Source organism: Protopterus annectens, chromosome 17.part0 (assembly GCF_019279795.1).
Source record: "Protopterus annectens isolate FY-2018-M chromosome 17.part0, PAN1.0, whole genome shotgun sequence".
In the NCBI taxonomy this organism is placed as follows: Eukaryota; Metazoa; Chordata; order Ceratodontiformes; family Protopteridae; genus Protopterus; species Protopterus annectens.
In genome coordinates this window covers 754741258-754749493 of record NC_056751.1, presented here as the reverse complement: position 1 = coordinate 754749493, position 8236 = coordinate 754741258, and positions in this window count along the sequence as shown.

Sequence of the window (8236 nt, the reverse complement as noted above, 5' to 3'; positions counted from 1 at the left end):
TACCCCATCTGTCTAATGCTCGGGAATCCCGATCTGAGGGGGTGGGATTCTTAGCAGAAGTTGCTTTAATTCCTTTAGGCCCTTGAAATAAACTCAGGGTCAGCAGTAGGATTTTTGAAAAGAAATTCGAGTCAGGGACTCTAGTACCCGTCAGGTTTCCTAGGAGCAGGAGGGAGGGTGTCAGGAGTCAAACTAGATTCCATAAAGACATTATCCACATCATCTTGTACAGGAGGAATGGCCAAAGGTCTGTGCTGTGGAAGATCTACGAATTCCCTGAGTCTCTTTTTAGACTGAGGGTAGTCCTGACATTCCTATTGGAAATGCTCCCTTAAAATATGTAGGGTTTCCCCAAAGGAAACGTCATTGGGTGGAGAGGCTGAAGGAATGGATTCCTCTGCATCAGAATCCTCATAGGCAGAGAGGGGTTGCATGTCTTCATATTCAGATGCATCAGAGTCATCAGACTCCTGTTCAGATAAAACTACTGGGGACAAATCTCTTTCTTTTCGAAGGGGTAGCTTGGCTTCCTCTGATCAGCATTATAAGGTCTTCTACCATTTTAAGCATTTGAGACAGGCAAGGAAGCAGGAACCTGAGTGTGGGTCATCGGTTTCTTGGGTGTAGTTTGTACCCTGGGCCTTAGAAACTCGGAAGTTTTTGAAAAAAGGTAGATGCGAAAGAAATCATCGGTCTGTGTCGAGAATCGGTAGTACGAAGTACATCCTCAGAAGCTGGTGCCTGCTCAGCGGCTCTGGACCCATCCAAGGAACAGACATCTGCAGGATTCTTAGTCGATGAAGAGTCTCGTGGCATAGTGGACTCTGAAAGGGTCTCAGTAGCAGCCTGCGAATCCACAGACATGGCATCAGGGCCTGCAAAAGTGCCTTACTGAGGACCAGAGAACTAATGACTAGCTTAACGGAAGTGTTGGTAGGTTTGGACCTGTACAGTCCGTCTTTATCCTTACATTTTTTCAGAAGATCTGCTGTTGGATGGCTTACCCAAGCTATATCAGAATTTGAGGACAGAGCAAAAATATCTAGCTACAAAGGGCCTAATGACGTATAGTTCTGGCATTGAACTAAGCACAAAAGCGACAGCGGGGTACGTTGTGGTCTGGGCCTAATCAAGTGACGCAGTAAGAATGAAAGTCTTGGTGTGGTATATGCTTTCCACAGGCGAGACAATTGTTAACTTTTTCTGACAGATGTTAGAGCAAGAAAAAAGGATCCCCAATGGGATACTTAGCTTTAGAAGACTTCAACTTCAATTCGGAAAATGAAAACTCAGATAGTGTCCGACCAGCACTTGTGCAAACTGCTTCGGACTCCTCAGCAAGACTGATGTAATGGCATCAGCTGCCTTATTTTATACTACTGATAACCTGACGTCAGTCCTGGAGCATTGGCAACCGATGCAGAAATACTAAGCCTCTGGTATTTGGGCTGACTGATAGCTACCCTGGCAGGGATAACCCAAATATGATGACTGCAACAGTGAAACATGAACATCAGCCGATTCATCTTCTTAATGTTTTTAGTCTTATCCATCGAGAATCTTAGTTGCCTGCACAAATCCAAGCAGTGCAAAGGTCTTTCATCCTTGTTTTGTAAGCTTGGAAAGAAAATAGGCAGATTAATAGCTTGGTTGAGAGGCCACTCAATCACTTTGGGCATGAAGGAATAATTGACCCTAAGAGACACCATATCCTTATAGAAAATAAGGACAGAAGGAAAGGCTTCAGGAGCTTGAAGCTCAGAAACCTTTCTGACAGAAGGGCTACTAGCAAAATTATTTTCCTAGTACAAAACAGGCCTACCACTACATCATAACTTACTACAGGCCATACACTCTCTTCTGATTGCTTCATCATAACTGAAAAAGGGGAACATTTTGTAGCAAAAAATATTCTTTCCCCTTTGTCCTTTAATGCATCTTGTTTATATAATATCCCAGGAATCTGACTTTTTCATTCCATACCCAAGATTCATAAGTGGGAGGCCTATTTCCTAAGAAGGTGACTTTTTCCTATGGAAAATACAGCAACTTAAAGGAAAATTTGAACTCCAAAAGTGTTGTAGGAGGGGGAAAGAAGGTAGGCATGTATAAGTGTGGGAAAAGCAAGGTATGTGCAAGGGTTAATATTTCTAGTTCCAAGATAAATGGTAGGATGTATACTGCTGTTGACGAGTTCAACTGTTGTTTATGTGGGGTGGTTTATTTAGTGGGATATGGCTGCGTTCCCACTAAGTGGTACACAGGTCAAACCAAAAGAATGGTAAAAGTCCGTATATTAGAACACTTGGGAGGTATTAGAAATAAACACTTGGATAGCCAAATTGCCAATCATTTGAAACACTTGAAATTGGAAAGCAGGTTTACATTAAATTATAGGACTTTAATACCAAAAGGACTTAATTTAGACATTAATTTGAATATTAAAAGGTGGCCAAGTAGGCTTTTTGAAGGTAAAATTAAGATCTCAAAGAGGGGGTTGAAATAACCCTCCTATGTGGATTCAAATGAAGGATGCTCTTGAGACACAAAGCGTGTCTTGATAGGAGGACATGCTAGAAGAGGTACTATAACTTAGTAGAGGTAGGAGCTCCTATGCCAATCCCTTTCCATCAGTTTTAAATGCCTTTCTAGATGCATTTGCACGCACTTCTACCTCTGGGCCTGAAAAGGCCTGAGGATCTTAAATTTCTCTATAAAAATCACTTGGGGAGTTGTCCTGGTTTTTTTCTTTATCCACTGACAAGTCTAAAATTTTTGCCTGCTGCTACTGTATAACCTTTAGTCAGATACAGTAGGGCCATGGACAGAGATGGAAAGAAGTTTTGCATTTCTGCCACTCTGTCTTTCAAGGCAATTATTAGACCCAAACTACAAAATACCCATTGTCTATCCTCAGTGAACAGAGTACAACTTTGCTCGCCTTAAGGTTTGTGAAACCAAGCAGCTGGCTACTTCTATGATGGTGCAGGCTCCTCAGGTGACCAGACCTACCATTCTTAGTTTCTTCCTGAGGATATTCAAAGTAAGGTTTTAGACTCCACTCTTCACAGGGAATTTATTTTTGGACCAGCTGCAGAAGACCTTTTCAAATCTTTGCAAGATAAAGATAAAAAACATGCAAGATTTTAAGCAAATCGTACTCATTTCTGTGCCAAGGTTATCAAAGCAACTACCACAACCTAGGCCCACTTGCTTTTCCCATAGGGATAAAAACAATCTCTTCAGAGAGGCTGGAAGATGCCTATAAAAAGATTTCAGAAGGAGCTTGCAAAGAAATTCAGAGTCTAGAAAACCACCCTTTCCAGCCAAGTCGCCCTATTTTCTTCTTCTGTCTTCCCCTCCCCTATCAAAAAGACTAACCTCCTCCTTTCCAGCTTGGCAGCTCATGACTTCAGACAAGTGGGTCCTATCCATCATTTAACAGGGCTATGAGATTACTTGGCTGGAAATACCTGCCTTCAAAGGGATTCTCTCCCCTTCCTGTCAACCAGGCACATCTTCCTCCTCCTATATTGCAAAGTCTTCTTGACCAAGGTACCATATCTATACCCTCCAAAAATCTAGGAAATGGGTTTTATTTCAGGCTTTTCCTTGTGCCCAGAAAAGGAAGACCCATTCTAGACATTTAATACTTTTCTAAAGGTAACTTCTTTCAATATGCTTCCCCCTTCAAACTCATTTCCCCATCATCTTGCCCAAAGCTTTTCTGGTAGCGTTGGATCTTAAGAATGCTTACCAACACATTCCCACTGACCCTTTTTACTGGAAATTTCTCAGGAGTTGGCTTCAGTTCTCTACTTTACCCTTTGGGTTATCCACAGCCCCCAGGGTTTTCACAAAGTGCCTGGCTCCAGCTACTGCTTTTTTGCAAGAATCAGGGAATACAAATATTTCCATACCTAGATGGCCTTTTTACCCAGGCAATTTCTCAAGCTGCTAAAGCATCTCAACTACTTTACTTCCCCTCTGCAGAGGATGGACTTCATGTCAATCTAAAAAGGTTTTTTCTCCTACCCACTTAATATGCTCAATCCATACTTAATGTAAAACTAGATCTGCAGTTGGCGTTTCAACTATGTCACCTGTAGGACTAACACCAACATTTCTTTGATCTGCTTGGTCTATGAAACTTTCTCAGGATACTAAATTAATCCCCTGTGCCCAAGGCCATTCTCAACTCCTTCAATACCAAAATAACTAAATAAATACACAAACAAAAAGACTCAAGAGAACAGTGTCCAGTGGATCCAGGGGCTGGGGTAAGAGGGTCTGCTAAGCACGAGAGTTGAAGATGCCAGTGTAGATCTATTATTATGACAATTATTTAACTTTGCAATCCAGTCTTGGTATTTTACATAACATTGCCTGTAGAAGAGACCCAAGCCAAACCTCTTGGATGGTTCATCATGATACAATACTTTTGACAATGGCACCTCTCAAGGCAGTTCTTCATCTGGAAACATTGTTCTGCTTATAATTGCTTGTAAAAGTATTCAGTGATGCCCAAGTAGCAAATGTGCAAATGGCCTCCACTGATGTATTGCTGATAAAGACCTGCAAGATAGTAATGGCTGTTGTAGTATCAGTAGCCTGTAGTAAGGATTTGATAAAACTTTGATAACAAAAACTAATGTACTGAGACAGCCAGGAGTAGGAGACCATTTCAGAATCCTTTTGGCTCTTCTTCTTGGAAGAACACAAACAACCGAGAATGATTTTGATTTCTCATTGACTTAATTGACAGAATATAAGCTATCTATGCACATCTCTACAGTGCAATAACTATTCACCTTTGATGGAATATTCTGGAAAAATGCAGAAAGTTAATGGATTAATGAATGTTGCATTCAACTGAAGATCTCAGGCACAAAGGAAGGACTGGTACTGTAAGGAAACTATCTTAATAAAAACTACGATATGGTAGGTGAGCACACAAGGCTTGCAACTCTGAAACACTATATGATGAGCTACTGGCTATCAAGAACAAGATTTTCCAAATTAGATACTTTAAGTTTGATGAAGTTGTTTTGAATGGAGAAACTTTTCCAGCCCACCACCAAAGTCCTATGTGGGAACTGCAGTCTCTGCAGGGGGAAGGAGGAGGAAAATTCACTTCAGGTACGTCTTACATACTCTTAAGGAAGCCAGAGAAGAGGCATTGGCTTTCTGGTGAAAGAGAATAAAATATCTGAGCGAGGTAATCCAAAAATCATTGGAACATGGTCTGAAAATGGATCTACATCTCAAGCCACGGCTAAAGCTAAAAAAGTTAACAAGCTTACTGTTTTCCTGTTAAGAAATGATTAGCATTTGAACTGCCCCAGTTGGGTTAAGAAGGTCCCCAGACATGAAGGTCTGGATAAGGCCACTTATGCATATGGGACAGAACAGTCTCCATGGGCATCAGATTGGCAGGCTTGTCCAACAGGTAAGGCTAAAGCACTGGGAACCATACTTCAAGACAAGACCAAAGGAAGGCATTTCAGAAATTACATGACTTTGTTCATTCTGATCATCTCTTTGAATATGGAGATATGAAGAAATGGGGGAAAATGTAAAGACGTCTTGGGGGTCAATTCTGTATTGGAAAACCCTGAGGGGTATATCCTCCTGATGGGAGTTATTAGGTAAAAATATTTACTGCATTTATGGTTGGATAGGGATGCAAATGTGAGGGCTTTCTTCAGTGATGGACCAGTGGTGAAGGTATCACTGGATTGACAGACCACTCAAGAGGCATCAGACAAAGTGGCTGTGCTTGCTCATGAGATAACTGGCAGAACCCAGGCCACTGATAATGACCAGAAGGCAAATAGATGCAAGAACCCATTCCCAAACTTTCATGACCTCCTCAAAGTGGATATGAATGGCTAATCCTTTGCTTGTACAAATACCACACCACTACCATATTGTCAGGCTGGATGACAGCCACATTAAGTGTGTCCTGGAAAGCCTGCAAATCAAGGATGATGCCACTCATCTCTATAATATTCACGTGCAGTGAGGACTCTAGAGTTGCCCAAGTGCACTAAACTGTCTGTTCTACACAATGCCCCCCCACCACAGCAGTGGCTTCTTTCGTCAAGAATTTGGACTCCAGATATAAATTACTGCATGACGATCTTATGGAAACATCCAACAGGTTGGTTACCTGACTCCTCTGAACTTTAAGGGTCCACTGCAGAACCCTCATGAACAACCTTGCATTGGGCATCACGAATACACATCAGACCCAATACATGTAAACAAAGAGAAGTTGGGACAGAATTACTGTTCATTATGCTGAAAAGCTGTCATGATATGGTGAATCTTTTCCCATGGCAGAAAGGCAAGTTAGTGCCTACAGTGTATATTTTAAAAGTTAAGCTCTGCAAGGGCACAATTTGAGACTGAAACAGAATGAGAAGAAAATCCCAAGATACACACACTGCATGGATGGTGCTGCTGCCAAGAGCAAGATGTCTGGGAAGGACTCCAAAGCTGTGACTGCTAGCATACATTTGATGGACACCCTAGTAGCTATGGCGAGACTAAATGGCCGTGTCCTGCAATTTGTTTTAGCTGTGTCACCTGTAGGACTAAGACCAGAATTTCCTTAATCACCTTGGTCCATGACACTTTCTAAGGCTACTAAAAATCCTCCTCCTTACCAATAACCCCCTGTGGCTAAGGCTGGCTCCTTCTGAAATTCCTTGCTCTTTTGATGTGCAGGTATGCATCCTATAGGTCAAAAGACAGCATATTTAGTCCCCTCTGGAAAGAAAAGGAAGGCTGGACTGCATCATGACTGTAAGAAAAGAAGCTTTGAGAACATACAGATTTTAGGCAACTGAAGTTGGGGATTGGCTTAAGGTCCTGAGTTTCTTTCAGCAGTAAAAAGAATCTTGTATAAAAGCTGTGCCCTTTCCCGTCAGGTAGGGCCTAATGGATGGATTCCCTAACAATAATTCTTGAATTACAAGCCTTGATATGCTCGAGAGAGAAGAGGAATGAAGGTCAGCAGGACTATGACAGAATGTGTGTGTGAATGAGAGGGAGGATAGAGGAATGGTGAGGATTCAGGGAGTAGAGGTGGTGAAGGTGGATGAGTTTAAATACTTAGGATCAACAGTTCAGAGTAATGGTGAGTGTGGAAGAGAGGTGAAGAAGAGAGTACAGGCAGGATGGAGTGGGTGGAGAAGAGTGCCAGGAGTGATTTGTGACAGACGAGTACCAGTAAGAGCAAAAGGGAAGGTTCTACAAGAGGGTAGTGAGACCAGCTATGTTATATGGGTTGGACACAGTGACACTGACAAAAAGGCAGGCGTCAGAGCTTAACGTGGCAGAGTTGAAGATGTTAAGATTTACACTGGGTGTGACGAGGATGGACAGGCTTAGGAATAAGTATATTAGAGGGTCAGCCCAGGCTGGAAGGTTTAGAGACAAAGCCAGAGAGGCAAGATTACGTTGGTTTGGACATGTGCTGAGGAGGGATGCAGAGTATATTGGGAAAAAGATGCTAAGGATGAAGCTGCCAGGTAACAGGAAAAGAGGAAGGCCTAAGGTAAGGTTTATGGATGTGGCGAGAGAGGACATGCAGGTGGTTGGTGTGACAGAGCAAGATGCAGAGGACAGGAAAAAATGGAAACAGTTGATCCGTTGTGGTGACCCCTAATGGGAGCAGCTGAAAGAAGTTGTAACCTTTTGATAGGGTAGAACATCTGGAAGAGAGGACTGTGGGTGGGTATGTGACAGACAGAATCACACTGCCTGTCAATATGTTGCCTCTCCACCTACCAAATGGGCAGACTGACAGACAAGACAACCCCTAACTACCTCCAAATGGAGAAGTTGGGCAAGCCTTCAAGGTGGACATGCGATATCTGGCCTGCAGAGATCCTTCTCATCTTCTGAAAGGTGTTTACCTTACAAACACAAGGTGCAGGGTTTGATTGTCACATGGGGTAACTGGTTAGGCTGTAAATGGCCCAAAAGGGCAGTTAGCCTAGTACTAAGCTATGAATCTATGAGATTATACCCATGTGGGTAACTGCTATGCCCTCTTTGGCATTCTCCAGAACCTTGGAGGGGTCACTTACTTTGTGACCACTGAAACTAAAGGTAGCATGGGTTGCAATCTGTCCTAGCATACTGAGCCACCTGAAACTTTACTCCAACTACAGCACATTGCTCTCACTTTATCACTTCTCAACTTTAGCTTTTAATTGACACTCCA